The sequence below is a fragment of the Calonectris borealis genome, chromosome 15, assembly GCF_964195595.1.
Source record: "Calonectris borealis chromosome 15, bCalBor7.hap1.2, whole genome shotgun sequence".
In the NCBI taxonomy this organism is placed as follows: domain Eukaryota; kingdom Metazoa; phylum Chordata; class Aves; order Procellariiformes; family Procellariidae; genus Calonectris; species Calonectris borealis.
The window spans coordinates 599,472-624,260 of record NC_134326.1 but is presented as its reverse complement, the minus strand read 5'-3'; positions in this window follow the sequence as shown (position 1 = coordinate 624,260).

Genomic DNA, 24,789 nt, shown 5'->3' with positions numbered 1-24,789 from the left:
CGAGGAAGAAAACCAGAACCCGAGGAACAAAACCAGACACCGAGGAAGAAATGGTGGGCACGAGGAACAAAACGAGACCCACGGACCCAAACCAGAGCCCGAGGAGCTAAAGCAGAGCTGGAAGAACAAAACCAGAGCCCGGGCAACAAAACCAGCCCTCGAGGAAGAAAAGCAGAGCCCGAGGAAGAAAAGCAGAGCCCGAGGAAGACAACCAGAGCTAGAGGAGCAAAACCACAGCTCGAGGAACAAAACCAGAGCCCGAGGAAAGAAAACAGAGCCCAAGGAACAAAAAGAGGTCCCGAAGAACAAAAGGAGGGTGCGAGGAAGAAAAGGAGACCCCGAGGAACAAAACTAGCCCTCGAGGAAGAAAACCAGAGCCCGAGGAAGACAACCAGACCTAGAGGAGCAAAACCACAGCTCGAGGAAGACAACGAGAGCTAGAGGAGCAAAACCAGAGCCCGAGGAACGAAACCAGAGCCCGAGAAACAAAATCAAACCGCGAAGAACAAAAGGAGGGCCCGAGGAATAAAACGAGACCCCGAGGAACAAAACTAGCCCTCGTGGAAGAAAAGCAGAGCCCGAGGAAGAAAACCAGAGCCCGAGGAAGATAACCACAGCTAGAGGAGCAAAACCACAGCTCGAGGAACAAAACCAGAGCCCAAGGAACAAAAACAGGTCCCGAAGAACAAAAGGAGGGTCCGAGGAAGAAAAGGAGACCCCGAGGAACAAAACTAGCCCTCGAGGAAGAAAACAAGAGCCCGAGGAAGACAACGAGAGCTAGAGGAGCAAAACCACAGCTCGAGGAACAAAACGAGCTCCCGAAGAAAGAAACCAGAGCCCGAGGAACAAAACCAGAGCCCGAGGAACAAAACCAGATCGCGAAGAACAAAAGGAGGCCCCGAGGAACAAAACCAGAGCCCGTGGAATTATACTAGAGTCCAAGGAACAAAACCAGAGCCCGAGGAAAAAAACCAGAGCCTGAGGAACAAAACCAGAGCCAATGGAACTAAAACAGAGCTCGAGGAACAAAACCAGAACCCGAGAAATTAAACCAGAGCCCGAGGAAGAAAAACAGAACCTGAGGAACAAAACCAGAGACCGAGGAAGAAATGGTGGGCCCGAGGAACAAAACGAGACCCATGGACCCAAACCAGAGCCCGAGGAGCTAAAGCAGAGCTGGAAGAACAAAACCAGAGCCCGGGGAACAAAACCAGCCCTCGAGGAAGAAAACCAGAGCCTGAGGAAGAAAACCAGAGCCCGAGGAAGACAACCAGAGCTAGAGGAGCAAAACCACAGCTCGAGGAACAAAACCAGAGCCCGAGGAAAGAAACCAGAGCCTGAGGAACGAAACCAGATCCCGAGGAACAAAACCAGATCCCGAAGAACAAAAGGAGGGCCCGAGGAAAAAAACCAGAGCCCGAGGAACAAAACTAGCACTCGAGGAAGAAAACCAGACCCCGAGGAAGACAACCAGAGCTAGAGGAGCAAAACCACAGCTCGAGGAACAAAACCAGAGCCCGAGGAAAGAAACCGGAGCCCAAGGAACAAAAACAGGTCCCGAAGAACAAAAGGAGGGCCCGAGGAAAAAAACCAGAGCCCGAGGAACAAAACGAGCTCCCGAGGAAGAATACCAGAGCCCGAGGAAGAATACCAGAGCCCGAGGAAGACAACCAGAACCCGAGGAACAAAACCAGAGACCGAGGAAGAAATGGTGGGCCTGAGGAACAAAACGAGACCCGTGGACCCAAACCAGAGCCCGAGGAGCTAAAGCAGAGCTGGAAGAACAAAACCAGAGCCCGGGCAACAAAACCAGCCCTCGAGGAAGAAAAGCAGAGCCCGAGGAAGAAAAGCAGAGCCCGAGGAAGAAAACCAGAGCTAGAGGAGCAAAACCACAGCTCGAGGAACAAAACCAGAGCCCGAGGAAAGAAACCAGAGCCCAAGGAACAAAAACAGGTCCCGAAGAACAAAAGGAGGGTCCGAGGAATAAAACGAGACCCCGAGGAACAAAACTAGCCCTCGAGGAAGAAAAGCAGAGCCCGAGGAAGAATACCAGAGCCCGAGGAAGACAACCAGAGCTAGAGGAGCAAAACCACAGCTCGAGGAACAAAACGAGCTCCCGAGGAAAGAAACCAGAGCCCGAGGAACAAAACCAGATCCCGAGGAACAAAACCAGATCGCGAAGAACAAAAGGAGGCCCCAAGGAACAAAACCAGAGCCCGTGGAATTATACTAGAGTCCGAGGAACAAAACCAGAGCCCGAGGAAAAAAAACAGAGCCTGAGGAACAAAACCAGAGCAAATGCAACTAAACGAGAGCTCGAGGAACAAAACCAGAACCCAAGAAATTAAACCAGAGCCCGAGGAAGAAAACCAGAACCCGAGGAACAAAACCAGACACCGAGGAAGAAATGGTGGGCACGAGGAACAAAACGAGACCCACGGACCCAAACCAGAGCCCGAGGAGCTAAAGCAGAGCTGGAAGAACAAAACCAGAGCCCGGGCAACAAAACCAGCCCTCGAGGAAGAAAAGCAGAGCCCGAGGAAGAAAAGCAGAGCCCGAGGAAGACAACCAGAGCTAGAGGAGCAAAACCACAGCTCGAGGAACAAAACCAGAGCCCGAGGAAAGAAAACAGAGCCCAAGGAACAAAAAGAGGTCCCGAAGAACAAAAGGAGGGTGCGAGGAAGAAAAGGAGACCCCGAGGAACAAAACTAGCCCTCGAGGAAGAAAACCAGAGCCCGAGGAAGACAACCAGACCTAGAGGAGCAAAACCACAGCTCGAGGAAGACAACGAGAGCTAGAGGAGCAAAACCAGAGCCCGAGGAACGAAACCAGAGCCCGAGAAACAAAATCAAACCGCGAAGAACAAAAGGAGGGCCCGAGGAATAAAACGAGACCCCGAGGAACAAAACTAGCCCTCGTGGAAGAAAAGCAGAGCCCGAGGAAGAAAACCAGAGCCCGAGGAAGATAACCACAGCTAGAGGAGCAAAACCACAGCTCGAGGAACAAAACCAGAGCCCAAGGAACAAAAACAGGTCCCGAAGAACAAAAGGAGGGTCCGAGGAAGAAAAGGAGACCCCGAGGAACAAAACTAGCCCTCGAGGAAGAAAACAAGAGCCCGAGGAAGACAACGAGAGCTAGAGGAGCAAAACCACAGCTCGAGGAACAAAACGAGCTCCCGAAGAAAGAAACCAGAGCCCGAGGAACAAAACCAGAGCCCGAGGAACAAAACCAGATCGCGAAGAACAAAAGGAGGCCCCAAGGAACAAAACCAGAGCCCGTGGAATTATACTAGAGTCCAAGGAACAAAACCAGAGCCCGAGGAAAAAAACCAGAGCCTGAGGAACAAAACCAGAGCCAATGGAACTAAAACAGAGCTCGAGGAACAAAACCAGAACCCGAGAAATTAAACCAGAGCCCGAGGAAGAAAAACAGAACCTGAGGAACAAAACCAGAGACCGAGGAAGAAATGGTGGGCCCGAGGAACAAAACGAGACCCATGGACCCAAACCAGAGCCCGAGGAGCTAAAGCAGAGCTGGAAGAACAAAACCAGAGCCCGGGGAACAAAACCAGCCCTCGAGGAAGAAAACCAGAGCCTGAGGAAGAAAACCAGAGCCCGAGGAAGACAACCAGAGCTAGAGGAGCAAAACCACAGCTCGAGGAACAAAACCAGAGCCCGAGGAAAGAAACCAGAGCCTGAGGAACGAAACCAGATCCCGAGGAACAAAACCAGATCCCGAAGAACAAAAGGAGGGCCCGAGGAAAAAAACCAGAGCCCGAGGAACAAAACTAGCACTCGAGGAAGAAAACCAGACCCCGAGGAAGACAACCAGAGCTAGAGGAGCAAAACCACAGCTCGAGGAACAAAACCAGAGCCCGAGGAAAGAAACCGGAGCCCAAGGAACAAAAACAGGTCCCGAAGAACAAAAGGAGGGCCCGAGGAAAAAAACCAGAGCCCGAGGAACAAAACGAGCTCCCGAGGAAGAATACCAGAGCCCGAGGAAGAATACCAGAGCCCGAGGAAGACAACCAGAACCCGAGGAACAAAACCAGAGACCGAGGAAGAAATGGTGGGCCTGAGGAACAAAACGAGACCCGTGGACCCAAACCAGAGCCCGAGGAGCTAAAGCAGAGCTGGAAGAACAAAACCAGAGCCCGGGCAACAAAACCAGCCCTCGAGGAAGAAAAGCAGAGCCCGAGGAAGAAAAGCAGAGCCCGAGGAAGAAAACCAGAGCTAGAGGAGCAAAACCACAGCTCGAGGAACAAAACCAGAGCCCGAGGAAAGAAACCAGAGCCCAAGGAACAAAAACAGGTCCCGAAGAACAAAAGGAGGGTCCGAGGAATAAAACGAGACCCCGAGGAACAAAACTAGCCCTCGAGGAAGAAAAGCAGAGCCCGAGGAAGAATACCAGAGCCCGAGGAAGACAACCAGAGCTAGAGGAGCAAAACCACAGCTCGAGGAACAAAACGAGCTCCCGAGGAAAGAAACCAGAGCCCGAGGAACAAAACCAGATCCCGAGGAACAAAACCAGATCGCGAAGAACAAAAGGAGGCCCCAAGGAACAAAACCAGAGCCCGTGGAATTATACTAGAGTCCGAGGAACAAAACCAGAGCCCGAGGAAAAAAACCAGAGCCTGAGGAACAAAACCAGAGCCAATGGAACTAAACCAGAGCTCGAGGAACAAAACCAGAACCCGAGAAATTAAACCAGAGCCCGAGGAAGAACACCAGAACCCGAGGAACAAAACCAGAGACCGAGGAAGAAATGGTGGGCCCGAGGAACAAAACGAGACCCGTGGACCCAAACCAGAGCCCGAGGAGCTAAAGCAGAGCTGGAAGAACAAAACCAGAGCCCGGGGAACAAAACCAGCCCTCGAGGAAGAAAAGCAGAGCCCGAGGAAGAAAAGCAGAGCCCGAGGAAGACAACCAGAGCTAGAGGAGCAAAACCACAGCTCGAGGAACAAAACCAGAGCCCGAGGAAAGAAACCAGAGCCCAAGGAACAAAAACAGGTCCCGAAGAACAAAAGGAGGGTCCGAGGAATAAAACCAGACCCCGAGGAACAAAACTAGCCCTCGAGGAAGAAAAGCAGAGCCCGAGGAAGAAAACCAGAGCCCGAGGAAGACAACGAGAGCTAGAGGAGCAAAACCACAGCTCGAGGAAGAAAACCAGAGCCTGAGGAAAGAAACCAGAGCCCAAGGAACAAAAACAGGTCCCGAAGAACAAAAGGAGGGTCCGAGGAAGGAAACGAGACCCCGAGGAACAAAACTAGCCCTCGAGGAAGAATACCAGAGCCCGAGGAAGACAACCAGAGCTAGAGGAGCAAAACCACAGCTCGAGGAACAAAACCAGATCCCGAGGAAAGAAACCAGAGCCCGAGGAAGAAAACCAGAGCCCGAGGAAGAAAACCAGATCCTGAAGAACAAAAGGAGGGCCCGAGGAATAAAAGGAGACCCCGACGAACAAAACTAGCCCTCGAGGAAAAAAAGCAGAGCCCGAGGAATAAAACCAGAGCCCGAGGAAGACAAAAGAGCTAGAGGAGCAAAACCACAGCTCAAGGAACAAAACGAGCTCCCGAGGAAAGAAACCAGAGCCCGAGGAAAAAAACCAGATCCCGAGGAACAAAACCAGATCCCGAAAAAGAAAAGGAGGGCCCAAGGAATAAAACAAGACCACGAGGAACAAAACTAGCCCTCGAGGAAGAAAACCAGAGCCCGAGGAAGAAAACAAGAGCCCGAGGAAGACAACCAGAGCTAGAGGAGCAAAACCACAGCTCGAGGAACAAAACGAGCTCCCGAGGAAAGAAACCAGAGCCCGAGGAACAAAACCAGATCGCGAAGAATAAAAGGAGGCCCCGAGGAACAAAACCAGAACCCGTGGAATTATACTAGAGTCCGAGGAACAAAACCAGAGCCCGAGGGAAAAAACCAGAGCCTGAGGAACAAAACCAGAGCCAATGGAACTAAAACAGAGCTCGAGGAACAAAACCAGAACTCGAGAAATTAAACCAGAGCCCGAGGAAGAAAACCAGAGCCCGAGGAACAAAACCAGAGACGGAGGAAGAAATGGTGGGCCTGAGGAACAAAACGAGACCCATGGACACAAACCAGAGCCCGAGGAGCTAAAGCAGAGCTGGAAGAACAAAACCAGATCCTGGGCAACAAAACGAGCCCTCGAGGAAGAAAACCAGAGCCCGGGGAGTGAAACCAGAGCCCGAGGAAGACAACGAGAGCTAGAGGACCAAAACCACAGCTAGAGGAACAAAACCTGAGCCCGAGGAAAGAAACCAGAGCCTGAGGAACGAAACCAGATCCCGAGGAACAAAACCAGATCGCGAAGAACAAAAGAAGGGCCCGAGGAATAAAACCAGAGCCCGAGGAACAAAACTAGCCCTCGAGGAAGAAAACCAGAGCCCGAGGAAGACAACCAGAGCTAGAGGAGCAAAACCACAGCTCGAGGAACAAAACCAGAGCCCGAGGAAAGAAACCGGAGCCCAAGGAACAAAAACAGGTCCCGAAGAACAAAAGGAGGGTCCGAGGAATAAAACGAGACCCCGAGGAACAAAACTATCCCTTGAGGAATAATACCAGAGCCTGAGGAAGACAACCAGAGCTAGAGGAGCAAAACCACAGCTCCAGGAACAAAACGAGCTCCCGAGGAAAGAAACCAGAGCCCGAGGAACAAAACCAGATCCCGAGGAGCAAAACTAGATCGCGAAGAACAAAAGGAGGCCCCAAGAAACAAAACCAGAGCCCGTGGAATTATACTAGACTCCGAGGAACAAAACCAGAGCCCGAGGAAAAAAACCAGAGCCTGAGGAACAAAAGCAGAGCCCGTGGAACTAAACCAGAGCCCGGGGAACAAAACCAGAGGCCAAGAAAAAAAAGCAGGGGCAGAGGAACAAAAAAAGAGGCCGAGGAACAATACCAGAGCCGAGGAAGAAAACCAGAGCCCGAGGAACAAAACCAGAGACCGAGGAAGAAATGGTGGGCCCGAGGAATAAAACGAGACCCGTGGACCCAAACCAGAGCCCGAGGAGCTAACGCAGAGCTGGAAGAACAAAACCAGAGCCCGGGGAACAAAACCAGCCCTCGAGGAAGAAAACCAGAGCCCGAGGAAGAAAACCAGAGCCTGAGGAACAAAACCAGAATCCGAAGAACAAAAGGAGGCCCCAGGGAACAAAACCAGAGCCAATGGAACTAAAACAGAGCTCGAAGAACAAAACCAGAACCCGAGAAATTAAACCAGAGCCCGAGGAAGAAAAACAGAACCCGAGGAACAAAACCAGAGACGGAGGAAGAAATGGTGGGCCCGAGGAACAAAACGAGACCTTTGGACCCAAACCAGAGCCCGAGGAGCTAAAGCAGAGCTGGAAGAACAAAACCAGAGCCCGGGGAACAAAACCAGCCCTCGAGGAAGAAAACCAGAGCCCGAGGAAGAAAACCAGAGCCCGAGGAAGAAAACCAGAGCTAGAGGAGCAAAACCACAGCTCGAGGAACAAAACCAGAGCCCGAGGAAAGAAACCGGAGCCCGAGGAACAAAAACAGGTCCCGAAGAACAAAAGGAGGGTCCGAGGAATAAAACGAGACCCCAAGGAACAAAACTAGCCCTCGAGGAAGAAAAGCAGAGCCCGAGGAAGAAAACCAGAGCCCGAGGAAGACAACCAGAGCTAGAGGAGCAAAACCACAGCTCGAGGAACAAAACGAGCACCCGAGGAAAGAAACCAGAGCCCGAGGAACAAAACCAGATCCCGAAGAACAAAACCAGATCCCGAAGAAGAAAAGGAGGGCCCGAGGAAAAAAACAAGACCCCGAGGAACCAAACTAGCCCTCGAGGAAGAAAACCAGAGCCCGAGGAAGAAAACCAGAGCCCGAGGAAGACAACGAGAGCAAGAGGAGCAAAACCACAGCTCGAGGAACAAAACGAGCTCCCGAGGAAAGAAACCAGAGCCCGAGGAAGAAAACCAGAGCCCGAGGAACAAAACCAGATCGCGAAGAATAAAAGGAGGCCCCGAGGAACAAAACCAGACCCGTGGAAATATACTAGAGTCCGAGGAACAAAACCAGAGCCCGAGAAACAAAACCAGAGCCTGAGGAAAAAAACCAGAGCCTGAGGAACAAAACCAGAGCCAATGGAACTAAAACAGAGCTCGAGGAACAAAACCTGAACCCGAGAAATTAAACCAGAGCCCGAGGAAGAAAACCAGAACCCGAGGAACAAAACCAGAGACGGAGGAACAAATGGTGGGCCTGAGGAACAAAACGAGACCCGTGGACCCAAACCAGAGCCCGAGGAGCTAAAGCAGAGCTGGAAGAACAAAACCAGATCCTGGGCAACAAAACCAGCCCTCGAGGAACAAAAGCAGAGCCCGAGGAAGGAAACCAGAGCCCGAGGAAGACAACGAGAGCTAGAGGAGCAAAACCACAGCTCGAGGAACAAAACCAGAGCCCGAGGAAAGAAACCAGAGCCTGAGGAACGAAACCAGATCCCGAGGAACAAAACCAGATCGCGAAGAACAAAAGGAGGGCCCGAGGAATAAAACCAGAGCCCGAGGAACAAAACTAGCCCTCGAGGAAGAAAACCAGAGCCCGAGGAAGACAACCAGAGCTAGAGGAGCAAAACCACAGCTCGAGGAACAAAACCAGAGCCCGAGGAAAGAAACCGGAGCCCAAGGAACAAAAACAGGTCCCGAAGAACAAAAGGAGGGTCCGAGGAATAAAACGAGACCCCGAGGAACAAAACTAGCCCTCGAGGAAGAAAACCAGAGCCCGAGGAAGACAACCAGAGCTAGAGGAGCAAAACCACAGCTCAAGGAACAAAACCAGAGCCCGAGGAAAGAAACCGGAGCCCGAGGAACAAAAACAGGTCCCGAAGAACAAAACCAGATCGCGAAGAACAAAAGGAGGGCCCGAGGAACAAAACGAGACCCCGAGGAACAAAACTAGCCCTCGAGGAAGAAAACCAGAGCCCGAGGAAGAAAACCAGAGCCCAAGGAAGACAACGAGAGCTAGAGGAGCAAAACCACAGCTCGAGGAACAAAACGAGCTCCCGTGGAAAGAAACCAGAGCCCGAGGAACAAAACCAGATCCCGAAGAACAAAACCAGATCGCGAAGAACAAAAGGAGGGCCCGAGGAATAAAACCAGAGCCCGAGGAACAAAACCAGCCCTCGAGGAAGAAAACCAGAGCCCGAGGAAGACAACCAGAGCTAGAGGAGCAAAACCACAGCTCGAGGAACAAAACCAGAGCCCGAGGAAAGAAACCAGAGCCCGAGGAAGAAAACCAGAGCCCGAGGAACAAAACCAGATCCTGAAGAACAAAAGGAGGGCCCGAGGAATAAAACCAGAGCCCGAGGAAGAAAACTAGTCCTCGAGGAAGAAAAGCAGAGCCCGAGGAATAAAACCAGAGCCCGAGGAAGACAACGAGAGCTAGAGGAGCAAAACCACAGCTCCAGGAACAAAATGAGCTCCCGAGGAAAGAAACCAGAGGCCGAGGAACAAAACCAGATCCCGAGGAGCAAAACCAGATCGCGAAGAACAAAAGGAGGCCCCGAGGAACAAAACCAGAGCCCGTGGAATTATACTAGAGTCCGAGGAACAAAACCAGAGCCCGAGGAAAAAAACCAGAGCCTGAGGAACAAAAGCAGAGCCCGTGGAACTAAACCAGAGCCCGGGGAACAAAACCAGAGGCCGAGAAAAAAAAGCAGGGGCAGAGGAACAAAAAAAGATGCCGAGGGACAATACCAGAGCCCGAGGAAGAAAACCAGAGCCCGAGGAACAAAACCAGAGACCAAGGAAGAAATGGTGGGCCCGAGGAACAAAACGAGACCCGTGGACCCAAACCAGAGCCCAAGGAGCTAAAGCAGAGCTGGAAGAACAAAACCAGAGCCCGGGGAAAGAAACCAGCCCTCGAGGAAGAAAACCAGAGCCCGAGGAAGAAAACCAGAGCCCGAGGAAGACAACGAGAGCTAGAGGAGCAAAACCACAGCTCGAAGAACAAAACCAGAGCCCAAGGAAAGAAAAAAGAGCCCGAGGAACAAAATCAGATCGCGAAGAACAAAAGGAGGCCCAGAGGAACAAAACCAGAGACCGTGGAATTATACTAGAGTCCGAGGAACAAAACCAGAGCCCGAGGAAAAAAACCAGAGCCTGAGGAACAAAACCAGAGCCAATGGAACTAAAACAGAGCCCGAGGAAGAAAACCAGAACCCGAGGAACAAAACCAGAGACGGAGGAAGAAATGGTGGGCCCGAGGAACAAAACGAGACCGTTGGACCCAAACCAGAGCCCGAGGAGCTAAAGCAGAGCTGGAAGAACAAAACCAGAGCCCGGGCAACAAAACCAGCCTTCGAGGAAGAAAACCAGAGCCCGAGGAAGAAAACCAGAGCCCGAGGAAGACAACCAGAGCTAGAGGAGCAAAACCACAGCTCGAGGAACAAAGCCTCCGGTGGCTCGAACAAAGCCACTCGGTGGCTCGAAGCCACCGAGGCGAAGGGCTCTGGAGCGGAGGATCGCGCCGGGGGACCCTTCCTGAAGCGGCGAAACCGCGGCGAAAACCGCGAAGGCAACAGCGCAGGGGAGCGAGAGGGCGCCCCAGCCCCCCTCCCCCGAGCCGGAGGAGCGAGCTCCTGACGAGCGGCAGCTCTGACTCAGCGTGGGCGGGGCCAGGAGGGACGGCGGCAGTTTAAAACCCAGGGCATCAGCCATTTCGTTTCATTCGAAGCCACCGAGGCGAAGGGCTCTGGAGCGGAGGATCGCGCCGGAGGACCCTTCCTGAAGCGGCGAAACCGCGGCGAAAACCACGAAGGCAACAGCGCAGGGGAGCGAGAGGGCGTCCCAGCCCCCCTCCCCCGAGCCGGAGGAGCGAGCTCCTGACGAGCGGCAGCTCTGACTCAGCGTGGGTGGGGCCAGGAGGGACGGCGGCAGTTTAAAACCCAGGGCACCCGCCATTTCGTTTCATTCGAAGCCACCGAGGCGAAGGGCTCTGGAGCGGAGGATCGCGCCGGGGGACCCTTCCTGAAGCGGCGAAACCGCGGCGAAAACCGCGAAGGCAACAGCGCAGGGGAGCGAGAGGGCGCCCCAGCCCCCCTCCCCCGAGCCGGAGGAGCGAGCTCCTGACGAGCGGCAGCTCTGACTCAGCGTGGGCGGGGCCAGGAGGGACGGCGGCCGAACCCCCTCAGGTACAAGAGCAGCCCCCAGGGAGCGCGAGCGACCCGGAGCGCGGCGAACAGGGCGGGCAAACAGGGCGTGGCGCGTCAGAAGGGCGTGGCGCGGCAGTTTGCGCGGCAGTTCGCGCCGGCAGGGCGTGCGAGCAGGGCGCAGCCCCCCTCCAGGCTCCAGAGGCCAGCTCAGCTCGTGGTCGTTGCCCTCCCAGAAGAGGACCTGGCCATGGTATCCACTCGGCCAAAAGCCATCGCCAGGACAAACGTGGCGACCCAGACGGAGCCCCTGTGCAAACACACATCTGTCCAGGCCTCCAGCTGCAGGGAGTGCCTGAGGCTGTCCCTTGCACAGGAGAGCAGCAGAGACGATGCCTGTGTGCGTTGCGACCAGGTGGATGATCTGCTCAGCCTGGTGGCAGAGCTGAAGGAGGAAGTGGAGAGGCTAAGGAGCATCAGGGAGTGCGAAAGAGAGATAGATTGGTGGAGCCGCACCCTGCCATCCCTGAGGCAAGGGCAGCACACGGAGGCTCCGCAAGAAGCGGAGGAACCCCTGCCCTCTTGCCACCAGGCGGAAGGAGGAGACCCAGGCGACGGAGGGGAATGGACACAGGTCCCTGCTCGGGGTGCCAGGCAAACCCCCGGCCGGCCTTCCTCGCCTCAACCTTCCCAGCTGCCCCTACACAACAGATACGGGGCTCTGGAACTTGAGGGCCAGACGAACGAGGACGAAGATGAAGGCCCATCCAGGGGGTTGCCCGAAGAGAGGCAGCCAGCCCCACAAATTACGACTGCCTCTGCTAAGAAAAAAAGGAGGGTAATTGTCATTGGTGATTCCCTTCTGAGGGGGACCGAGGGCCCAATCTGTCGGCCGGACCCATCCCACAGGGAAGTCTGCTGCCTCCCTGGGGCCCGGGTGAAGGACATTACTAGGAAACTCCCTAGTCTCGTGCAGGCCTCCGATTACTACCCACTACTGGTTATACAGGCTGGCAGTGAGGAGGTTGCAGGGAGAAGTCCCGAAGGGATCAAAAGGGACTTCAGGGCGCTGGGGCGACTGGTAGGAGGATCGGGAGCACAGGTAGTTTTTTCCTCGATCCCTTTAGTGGCAGGGCAGAACACCGAAAGGAACAGGAAAACTCATCGGATCAACACGTGGCTCAGGGGCTGGTGCCATCGACAGAATTTTGGCTTCTTTGACCACGGGGAGGTTTACACGGCACCGGGCCTGCTGGCGACAGATGGAGTTCAGCTGTCTCACAGGGGGAAAAGGATTCTCGCGTATGAGTTGGCGGGGCTCATCGAGAGGGCTTTAAACTAGGTTCAAAGGGGGACGGGGATAAAACCAGGCTCTCTAGAGAAGAGCCTAGGGACCGCACGCCATTGTCGGGGGAGAAATCGGCAGCCCAGCTGAAGTGCATCTATACCAATGCACGCAGCATGGGCGGCAAACAGGAGGAGCTGGAAGCCATTGTGCAGCGGAGTAGCTATGACTTAGTCGCCATCACGGAAACATGGTGGGATGAGTCGCACGATTGGAGTGCTGCAATGGATGGCTATAAGCTTTTCAGAAGGAACAGGCGAGGAAGGAGAGGCGGTGGAGTAGCCCTGTATGTTAGGGAATGCTTCGACTGTCTAGAGCTCGATGGTAGTGATGACGAGGTCGAGTGCTTGTGGATAAGGATGAGGGGGAAGGCCAACAAGGCAGATATCCTGCTGGGGGTCTGTTATAGACCACCTAGCCAGGAAGAGGAGGCAGATGAAATATTCTACCAGAGGCTGGCAGAAGTCTCCCAGTCGCTAGCCCTTGTTCTCGTGGGGGACTTCAACTTTCCGGATGTCTGCTGGAAATACCACACGGCAGAGAGGAAACAGTCGAGGAGGTTCCTGGAGTGTGTGGAAGATAACTTCCTGACGCAGCTGGTAAGCGAGCCCACCAGGGGAGATGCCTCGCTTGACCTGCTGTTCACGAACAGAGAAGGGCTGGTGGGAGATGTGGTGGTCGGAGGCCGGCTTGGGCTTAGCGACCATGAAATGGTAGAATTTTCGATACTTGGTGAAGTAAAGAGGGGGGCCAGCAAAACCGCTACCATGGACTTCCGGCGGGCGGACTTTGGCCTGCTCAGGACACTGGTCGAGAGGGTCCCTTGGGAGACAGTCCTGAAGGGCAAAGGGGTCCAGGAAGGCTGGACGTTCTTCAAGAAGGAAGTCTTAAAGGCGCAGGAGCGGGCTGTCCCCATGTGTCGAAAGAAGAACGGGCGGGGAAGGCGACCGGCCTGGCTGAACGGGGAGCTCTGGCTGGGACTCAGGGAAAAAAGGAGAGTTTATCACTTGTGGAGGAAGGGTCAGGCAACTCAGGAAGAGTACAGGGATCGCGTTAGGTCGTGCAGAGAGGAAATTAGAAAGGCAAAAACCCGGCTAGAACTCAACCTGGCCACTGTCGTGAGAGACAACAAAAAATGCTTTTATAAGTATATTAATGACAAAAGGAGAGCCAAGGAGAATCTCCATCCTCTATTGGATGCGGGGGGGAACGTTGCCACCAAGGACGAGGAAAAGGCTGAGGTACTCAACGCCTACTTTGCCTCAGTCTTTAGTAGTCAGAGTGGTTATCCTCAGGGTACTCAGCCCCCTGAGCGGGAAGACAGGGACGACGAGCAGGATAAACCCCCCATAATTCAAGAGGATGAAGTTCATGACCTGCTATGCCACCTGGACGTTCACAAGTCTATGGGGCCGGATGGGATCCACCCGAGGGTACTGAGGGAGCTGGCGGAAGAGCTTGCCGAGCCGCTCTCCATCATTTACCAGCAGTCCTGGTTAACTGGGGAGGTCCCGGACGACTGGAGGCTTGCCAATGTGACTCCCATCTACAAGAAGGGCCGGAGGGAGGATCCGGGGAACTACAGACCGGTCAGCCTGACCTCGGTGCCGGGGAAGATCATGGAGCGGTTCATTTTGAGGGCGCTCACGAGCCATGTCCGGGACAACCAGGGGATCAGGCCCAGCCAGCACGGGTTCATGGAAGGCAGGTCCTGCTTGACCAACCTGATCTCCTTCTATGACCAGGTGACCCGCCTCGTGGATGAGGGAAAGGCAGTGGATGTGGTCTACTTGGACTTCAGTAAGGCCTTTGACACTGTCTCCCACAGCATTCTCCTAGAGAAGCTGGCGGCTCACGGCCTAGACAGGTGCACTCTTCACTGTGTAAAAAACTGGCTGGACGGCCGAGCCCAGAGAGTTGTGGTGAACGGAGTTAAATCCAGTTGGCGGCCGGTCACGAGCGGTGTTCCCCAGGGCTCAGTACTGGGGCCGGTCCTGTTCAATATCTTCATCAATGATCTGGATGAGGGGATCGAGTGCTCCCTCAGTAAGTTTGCAGACGACACCAAGTTGGGCGGGAGTGTTGATCTGCTGGAGGGTAGGAAGGCTCTGCAGAGGGACCTGGACAGGCTGGATCGATGGGCCGAGGCCAACTGTATGAGATTCAACAAGGCCAAGTGCCGGGTCCTGCACTTCGGCCACAACAACCCCAGGCAACGCTACAGGCTTGGGGAAGAGTGGCTGGAAAGCTGCCCAGAGGAAAAGGACCTGGGGGTGCTGGTTGACAGCCGGCTGAACATGAGCCGGCAGTGTGCTCAGGTGGCCAAGAAGGCCAACGGCATCCTGGCCTGTATCAGAAAGTGTGGCCAGCAGGAGCAGGGAGGTGATCGTGCCCCTGTACTCGGCACTGGTGAGGCCGCACCTCAAATACTGTGTTCAGTTTTGGGCCCCTCACTACAAGAAGGACATGGAGGTGCTGGAGCGCGTCCAGAGGAGGGCAACGAAGCTGGTGAAGGGCCTGGAGCACAAGTCTTATGAGGAGCGGCTGAGGGAACTGGGGTTGTTTAGCCTGGAGAAGAGGAGGCTGAGGGGAGACCTCATCACGCTCTACAACTACCTGAAGGGAGGTTGTAGCGAGGTGGGTGTTGGTCTCTTCTCCCAAGTAACTAGCGATAGGACAAGAGGAAATGGCCTCAAGTTGCGCCAAGGGAGGTTTAGATTGAACATTAGGAAAAACTTCTTTACTGAAAGAGTGGTCAGGCCTTGGAACAGGCTGCCCAGGGAAGTGGTGGAGTCACCATCCCTGGAGGTATTTAAAAGAAGTGTAGATGAGGCCCTTAGGGACATGGTGTAGTGGGCATGCTGGTGTTGGGTTGACGGTTGGACACGATGATCTTAGAGGTCTTTTCCAACCTGTATGATTCTATGATTCTATGATTCTATGAAAACCAGAGCCCGAGGAAAGAAACCAGAGCCTGAGGAACGAAACCAGATCCCGAGGAACAAAACCAGATCCCGAAGAACAAAAAGAGGGCCCGAGGAAAAAAAACAGAGCCCGAGGAACAAAACTAGCCCTCGAGGAAGAATACCAGAGCCCGAGGAAGACAACCAGAGCTAGAGGAGCAAAACCACAGCTCAAGGAACAAAACCAGAGCCCGGGGAAAGAAACCGGAGCCCAAGGAACAAAAACAGGTCCCGAAGAACAAAAGGAGGGTCCGAGGAAGAAAACGAGACCCCGAGGAACAAAACTAGCCCTCGAGGAATAATACCAGAGCCTGAGGAAGACAACCAGAGCTAGAGGAGCAAAACAACAGCTCGAGGAACAAAACCAGAGCCCGAGGAAAGAAACCAGAGCCCGAGGAAGAAAACCAGAGCCCAAGGAACAAAACCAGATCCCGAAGAACAAAAGGAGGGCCCAAGGAATAAAACCAGACCCCGAGGAACAAAACTAGCCCTCGAGGAAGAAAAGCAGAGCCCGAGGAAGAAAACCAGAGCCCGAGGAAGACAACCAGAGCTAGAGGAGCAAAACCACAGCTCGAGGAACAAAACGAGCTCCCGAGGAAAGAAACCAGAGCCCGAGGAACAAAACCAGATCCCGAGGAACAAAACCAGATTGCGAAGAACAAAAGGAGGCCCCAAGGAACAAAACCAGAGCCCGTGGAATTATACTAGAGTCCGAGGAACAAAACCAGAGTCCGAGGAAAAAAACCAGAGCCTGAGGAACAAAAAGAGCCAATGGAACTAAACCAGAGCTCGAGGAACAAAACCAGAATCCGAGAAATTAAACCAGAGCCCGAGGAAGAAAAACAGAACCCGAGGAACAAAACCAGAGACGGAGGAACAAATGGTGGGCCCGAGGAACAAAACGAGACCCGTGGACCCAAACCAGAGCCCGAGGAGCTAACGCAGAGCTGGAAGAACAAAACCAGAGCCCGGGGAACAAAACCAGCCGTCGAGGAAGAAAACCAGAGCCCGAGGAAGACAACCAGAGCTAGAGGAGCAAAACCACAGCTCGAGGAACAAAACCAGAGCCCGAGGAAAGAAACCAGAGCCCGAGGAAGAAAACCAGAGCCCGAGGAACAAAACCAGATCCCGAAGAACAAAAGGAGGGCCCGAGGAATAAAAGCAGACCCCGAGGAACAAAACTAGCCCTCGAAGAAGAAAAGCAGAGCCCGAGGAAGAACACCAGAGCCCGAGGAAGACAACGAGAGCTAGAGGAGCAAAACCACAGCTCGAGGAACAAAACGAGCTCCCGAGGAAAGAAACCAGAGCCCGAGGAACAAAACTAGCCCACGAGGAACAAAACCAGATCCCGAAGAAGAAAAGGAGGGCCCGAGGAATAAAACAACACCCCGAGGAACAAAACTAGCCCTCGAGGAAGAAAAGCAGAGCCCGAGGAAGAAAACCAGAGCCCGAGGAAGAAAACCAGAGCCCGAGGAAGACAACGAGAGCTAGAGGAGCAAAACCAAAGCTCGAGGAACAAAACCAGAGCCCGAGGAAAGAAACCAGAGCCCGAGGAACAAAACCAGAGCCCGAGGAACAAAACCAGATTGCGAAGAACAAAAGGAGGCCCCGAGGAACAAAACCAGAGCCCGTGGAATTATACTAGAGTCCGAGGAACAAAACCAGAGCCCGAGGAAAAAAACCAGAGCCTGAGGAACAAAACCAGAGCCAATGGAACTAAAACAGAGCTCGAGGAACAAAACCAGAACCCGAGAAATTAAACCAGAGCCCGAGGAAGAAAACCAGAGCCCGAGGAACAAAACCAGAGACCGAGGAAGAAATGGTGGGCCCGAGGAACAAAACGAGACCGTTGGACCCAAACCAGAGCCCGAGGAGCTAACGCAGAGCTGGAAGAACAAAACCAGAGCCCGGGGAACAAAACCAGCCGTCGAGGAAGAAAACCAGAGCCCGAGGAAGACAACCAGAGCTAGAGGAGCAAAACCACAGCTCGAGGAACAAAACCAGAGCCCGAGGAAAGAAACCAGAGCCCGAGGAAGAAAACCAGAGCCCGAGGAACAAAACCAGATCCCGAAGAACAAAAGGAGGGCCCGAGGAATAAAAGCAGACCCCGAGGAACAAAACTAGCCCTCGAGGAACAAAACCAGATCCCGAAGAAGAAAAGGAGGGCCCGAGGAATAAAACAACACCCCGAGGAACAAAACTAGCCCTCGAGGAAGAAAAGCAGAGCCCGAGGAAGAAAACCAGAGCCCGAGGAAGACAACGAGAGCTAGAGGAGCAAAACCACAGCTCGAGGAACAAAACCAGAGCCCGAGGAAAGAAACCAGAGCCCGAGGAACAAAACCAGAGCCCGAGGAACAAAACCAGATTGCGAAGAACAAAAGGAGGCCCCGAGGAACAAAACCAGAGCCCGTGGAATTATACTAGAGTCCGAGGAACAAAACCAGAGCCCGAGGAAAAAAAACAGAGCCTGAGGAACAAAACCAGAGCCAATGGAACTAAAACAGAGCTCGAGGAACAAAACTAGAACCCGAGAAATTAAACCAGAGCCCGAGGAAGAAAACCAGAACCCGAGGAACAAAACCAGAGACCGAGGAAGAAATGGTGGGCCCGAGGAACAAAACGAGACCGTTGAACCCAAACCAGAGCCCGAGGAGCTAAAGCAGAGCTGGAAGAACAAAACCAGAGCCCGGGCAACAAAACCAGCCCTCGAGGAAGAAAACCAGAGCCCGAGGAAGAAAACCAGAGCCCGAGGAAGACAACCAGAGCTAGAGGAGCAAAACCACAGCTCGAGGAACAAAACCAGAGCCCGAGGAAAGAAACCAGAGCCTGAGGAACGAAACTAGATCCCGAGGAACAAAACCAGATCGCGAAGAACAAAAGGAGTGCCCGAGGAATAAAACGAGACCCCGAGGAACAAAACGAGCCCTCGAGGAAGAAAACCAGAGCCCAAGGAAGACAACCAGAGCTAGAGGAGCAAAACCACAGCTCGAGGAAGAAAACCAGAGCCCGAGGAAGACAACGAGAGCTAGAGGAGCAAAACCACAGCTCGAGGAAAAAAACGAGCTCCCGAGGAAAGAAACCAGAGCCCGAGGAACAAAACCAGATCCCGCGGAGCAAAACCAGATCGCGAAGAACAAAAGGAGGCCCCAAGGAACAAAACCAGAGCCCGTGGAATTATACTAGAGTCCGAGGAACAAAACCAGAGTCCGAGGAAAAAAACCAGAGCCTGAGGAACAAAACCAGAGCCAATGGAACTAAAGCAGAGCTCGAGGAACAAAACCAGAACCCGAGAAATTAAACCAGAGCCCGAGGAAGAACACCAGAACCCGAGGAACAAAACCAGAGACGGAGGAACAAATGGTGGGCCCGAGGAACAAAATGAGACCCATGGACCCAAACCAGAGCCCGAGGAGCTAAAGCAGAGCTGGAAGAACAAAACCAGAGCCCGGGCAACAAAACCAGCCCTCGAGGAAGAAAACCAGAGACCGAGGAAGAAAACCAGAGCCCGAGGAAGACAACCAGAGCTAGAGGAGCAAAACCACAGCTCGAGGAAGAAAACCAGAGCCCGAGGAAAGAAACCAGATCCAGAGGAACTAAACCAGATCGCGAAGAAGAAAAGGAGGGCCCGAGGAATAAAACGAGACCCCGAGGAACAAAACTAGCCCTCGAGGAAGAAAAGCAGAGCCCGAGGAAGAAAACCAGAGCCCGAGGAAGACAACGAGAGCTAGAGGAGCAAAACCACAGCTCGAGGAACAAAACCAGAGCCCGAGGAAAGAAACCAGAGCCCGAGGAAGAAAACCAGAGCCCGAGGAACAAAACCAGATCCTGAAGAACAAAAGGAGGGCCCGAGGAATAAAACCAGAGCCCGAGGAACAAAACCAGAGCCCGAGGAGCAAAATCAGATTGCGAAGAACAAAAGGAGGGCCCGAGGAATAAAAGGAGACCCCGAGGAAGAAAACTAGCCCTCGAGGAAGAAAAGCAGAGCCCGAGAAATAAAACCAGAGCCCGAGGAAAGAAACCAGATCCAGAGGAACTAAACCAGATCGCGAAGAAGAAAAGGAGGGCCCGAGGAATAAAACGAGACCCCGAGGAACAAAACTAGCCCTCGAGGAAGAAAAGCAGAGCCCGAGGAAGAAAACCAGAGCCCGAGGAAGACAACGAGAGCTAGAGGAGCAAAACCACAGCTCGAGGAACAAAACCAGAGCCCGAGGAAAGAAACCAGAGCCCGAGGAAGAAAACCAGAGCCCGAGGAACAAAACCAGATCCCGAAGAACAAAAGGAGGGCCCGAGGAATAAAAGCAGACCCCGAGGAACAAAACTAGCCCTCGAGGAACAAAACCAGATCCCGAAGAAGAAAAGGAGGGCCCGAGGAATAAAACAACACCCCGAGGAACAAAACTAGCCCTCGAGGAAGAAAAGCAGAGCCCGAGGAAGAAAACCAGAGCCCGAGGAAGACAACGAGAGCTAGAGGAGCAAAACCACAGCTCGAGGAACAAAACCAGAGCCCGAGGAAAGAAACCAGAGCCCGAGGAACAAAACCAGAGCCCGAGGAACAAAACCAGATTGCGAAGAACAAAAGGAGGCCCCGAGGAACAAAACCAGAGCCCGTGGAATTATACTAGAGTCCGAGGAACAAAACCAGAGCCCGAGGAAAAAAAACAGAGCCTGAGGAACAAAACCAGAGCCAATGGAACTAAAACAGAGCTCGAGGAACAAAACTAGAACCCGAGAAATTAAACCAGAGCCCGAGGAAGAAAACCAGAACCCGAGGAACAAAACCAGAGACCGAGGAAGAAATGGTGGGCCCGAGGAACAAAACGAGACCGTTGAACCCAAACCAGAGCCCGAGGAGCTAAAGCAGAGCTGGAAGAACAAAACCAGAGCCCGGGCAACAAAACCAGCCCTCGAGGAAGAAAACCAGAGCCCGAGGAAGAAAACCAGAGCCCGAGGAAGACAACCAGAGCTAGAGGAGCAAAACCACAGCTCGAGGAACAAAACCAGAGCCCGAGGAAAGAAACCAGAGCCTGAGGAACGAAACTAGATCCCGAGGAACAAAACCAGATCGCGAAGAACAAAAGGAGTGCCCGAGGAATAAAACGAGACCCCGAGGAACAAAACGAGCCCTCGAGGAAGAAAACCAGAGCCCAAGGAAGACAACCAGAGCTAGAGGAGCAAAACCACAGCTCGAGGAAGAAAACCAGAGCCCGAGGAAGACAACGAGAGCTAGAGGAGCAAAACCACAGCTCGAGGAAAAAAACGAGCTCCCGAGGAAAGAAACCAGAGCCCGAGGAACAAAACCAGATCCCGCGGAGCAAAACCAGATCGCGAAGAACAAAAGGAGGCCCCAAGGAACAAAACCAGAGCCCGTGGAATTATACTAGAGTCCGAGGAACAAAACCAGAGTCCGAGGAAAAAAACCAGAGCCTGAGGAACAAAACCAGAGCCAATGGAACTAAAGCAGAGCTCGAGGAACAAAACCAGAACCCGAGAAATTAAACCAGAGCCCGAGGAAGAACACCAGAACCCGAGGAACACAACCAGAGACGGAGGAACAAATGGTGGGCCCGAGGAACAAAATGAGACCCATGGACCCAAACCAGAGCCCGAGGAGCTAAAGCAGAGCTGGAAGAACAAAACCAGAGCCCGGGCAACAAAACCAGCCCTCGAGGAAGAAAACCAGAGCCCGAGGAAGAAAACCAGAGCCCGAGGAAGACAACCAGAGCTAGAGGAGCAAAACCACAGCTCGAGGAAGAAAACCAGAGCCCGAGGAAAGAAACCAGATCCAGAGGAACTAAACCAGATCGCGAAGAAGAAAAGGAGGGCCCGAGGAATAAAACGAGACCCCGAGGAACAAAACTAGCCCTCGAGGAAGAAAAGCAGAGCCCGAGGAAGAAAACCAGAGCCCGAGGAAGACAACGAGAGCTAGAGGAGCAAAACCACAGCTCGAGGAACAAAACCAGAGCCCGAGGAAAGAAACCAGAGCCCGAGGAAGAAAACCAGAGCCCGAGGAACAAAACCAGATCCTGAAGAACAAAAGGAGGGCCCGAGGAATAAAACCAGAGCCCGAGGAACAAAACCAGAGCCCGAGGAGCAAAATCAGATTGCGAAGAACAAAAGGAGGGCCCGAGGAATAAAAGGAGACCCCGAGGAAGAAAACTAGCCCTCGAGGAAGAAAAGCAGAGCCCGAGGAAGAAAACCAGAGCCCGAGGAAGACAACAAGAGCTAGAGGAGCAAAACCACAGCTCGAGGAATAAAACGAGCTCCCGAGGAAAGAAACCAGAGCCCGAGGAACAAAACCAGATCCCGAGGAACAAAACCAGATCCCGAAGAAGAAAAGAAGGGCCCAAGGAACAAAACCAGAGCCCGTGGAATTATACTAGAGTCCAAGGAACAAAACTAGAGCCCGAGGAAAAAAACCAGAGCCTGAGGAACAAAAGCAGAGACCGTGGAACTAAACCAGAGCCCGGGGAACAAAACCAGAGGCCGAGAAAAAAAAGCAGGGGCAGAGGAACAAAAAAAGAGGCCGAGGAACAATACCAGAGCCCGAGGAAGAAAACCAGAGGCCGAGGAACAAAACCAGAGACCGAGGAAGAAATGGTGGGCCTGAGGAATAAAACGAGACCCGTGGACCCAAACCAGAGCCCGAGGAGCTAACGCAGAGCTGGAAGTACAAAACCAGAGCCCGGGGAACAAAACCAGCCGTCGAGGAAGAAAACCAGAGCCCGAGGAAGAAAACCAGAGCCCGAGAAAGACAACCAGAGCTAGAGGAGCAAAACCACAGCTCGAGGAACAAAACCAGAGCCCGAGGAAAGAAACCAGAGCCCGAGGAAAAATATCAGATCGCGAAGAACAAAAGGAGGCCCCAAGGAACAAAACCAGAGCCCGAGGAAAAAAACCAGAGCCTGAGGAACAAAACCAGAGCCAATGGAACTAAACCAGAGCTCGAGGAACAAAACCAGAACCCGAGGAACAAAACCAGAACCCGAGAAATTAAACCAGAGCCCGAGGAAGAAAACCAGAACCCGAGGAACAAAACCAGAGACCGAGGAACAAATGGTGGGCCTGAGGAATAAAACGAGACCGTTGGACCCAAACCAGAGCCCGAGGAGCTAAAGCAGATCTGGAAGAACAAAACCAGAGCCCGGGGAACAAAACCAGCCCTCGAGGAAGAAAACCAGAGCCCGAGGAAAAAAACCAGAGCCTGAGGAAGAAAACCAGAGCCAATGGAACTAAAACAGAGCCCGAGGAAAGAAACCAGAGCCTGAGGAACGAAACCAGATCCCGAGGAACAAAACCAGATCCCGAAGAACAAAAAGAGGGCCCGAGGAAAAAAACCAGAGCCCGTGGAATTATACTAGAGTCCGAGGAAAAAAACCAGAGCCCGAGGAAAAAAACCAGAGCCTGAGGAACAAAAGCAGAGCCCGTGGAACTAAACCAGAGCCCGGGGAACAAAACCAGAGGCTGAGAAAAAAAAACAGGGGCAGAGGAACAAAAAAAGAGGTCGAGGAACAATACCAGAGCCCGAGAAATTAAACCAGAGCCCGAGGAAGAAAACCAGAACCCTAGGAAGAAACGGTGGGCCCGAGGAACAAAACGAGACCCGTGGACCCAAACCAGAGCCCGAGGAGCTAAAGCAGAGCTGGAAGAACAAAAACAGAGCCCGGGGAACAAAACCAGCCCTCGAGGAAGAAAACCAGAGCCCGAGGAAGACAACCAGAGCTAGAGGAGCAAAACCACAGCTCGAGGAAAAAAAACAGAGCCCGAGGAAAGAAACCAGAGCCCGAGGAAAGAAACCAGAGCCCGAGAAACAAAACCAGATAGCGAAGAACAAAAGGAGGCCCCGAGGAACAAAACCAGAGCCCGTGGAATTATACTGGAGTACGAGGAACAAAACCAGAGGCCGAGGAAAAAAACCAGAGCCTGAGGAACAAAACCAGAACCAATGGAACTAAAGCAGAGCTCGAGGAACAAAACCAGAACCCAAGAAATTAAAAGAGAACCCGAGGAAGAAAACCAGAACCCAAGGAACAAAACCAGAGACGGAGGAACCAATGCTGGGCCCGAGGAGCAAAACGAGACCCGTGGACGCAAACCAGAGCCCGAGGAGCTAAAGCAGAGCTGGAAGAACAAAACCAGAGCCCGGGCAACAAAACCAGCCCTCGAGGAAGAAAACCAGAGCGCGAGGAAGAAAACCAGAGCCCGAGGAAGACAACCAGAGCTAGAGGAGCAAAACCACAGCTCGAGGAACAAAACCAGAGCCCGAGGAACGAAACCAGAGCCCGAGGAACAAAACCAGATAGCGAAGAACAAAAGGAGGCCCCGAGGAACAAAACCAGGGCCCGTGGAATTATACTAGAGTCCGAGGAACAAAACCAGAGCCCGAGGAAAAAAACCAGAGCATGAGGAACAAAACCAGAGCCAATGGAACTAAAACAGAGCTCGAGGAACAAAATCAGAACCCGAGAAATTAAACCAGAGCCCGAGGAAGAAAACCAGAACCCAAGGAACAAAACCAGAGACCGAGGAACAAAACCAGAGCTGGAGGAAGAAAACCAGAGCCCGAGAAACAAAAGCAGGGGCAGAGGAAGAAAAGCAGAGCCCGAGGAAGAAAACCAGAGCTCGAGGAAGAAAACCAGAGCCCGAGAAACAAAAGCAGGGGCAGAGGAAGAAAAGCAGAGGCCGAGGAACAAAACCAGAGCCCGAGGAACAAAGCCAGAGCCCGAGGAACAAAAACAGAGCCCAAGGAATTAAACTAGAGCCCGAGGAACAAAACCAGAGCCCGAGGAAGAGAAGCAGAGCCCATGGAACAAAACCAGAGCCCGAGTAGAAAAACCAGAGCTGGAGGAACAAAACCAGAGCCCGTGGAACTAAACCAGAGCCCGAGGAAGAAAAGCAGAGCCCGAGGAACAGAACCAGAGCCCGTGGAACTAAACCAGAGTCCGAGGAACAAAACCAGAGCCCGAGAAAAAAAAGCAGGGGTGTAGGAACGAAAGCAGATGCCGAGGAACAAAACCAGAGCTCGAGGAAGAAAACCAGAGCCCGAGAAACAAAAGCAGGGGCAGAGAAAGAAAAGCACAGGCCGAGGAAGAAAACCAGAGCTCGAGGAAGAAAACCAGAGCCCGAGAAAAAAAAGCAGGGGTAGAGGAAGAAAAGCAGAGGCCGAGGAACAAAACCAGAGCCCGAGGAACAAAACCAGAGCCCAAGGAATGAAACTAGAGCCCGAGGAACAAAACCAGAGCCCGCGGAACAAAAGCAGAGCCCGAGGAACAAAACCAGAGCCCGTGGAAATAAACCAGAGCCCGAGGAATAAAACCAGATCCCGAGAAAAATAAGCACGGGCAGAGGAAC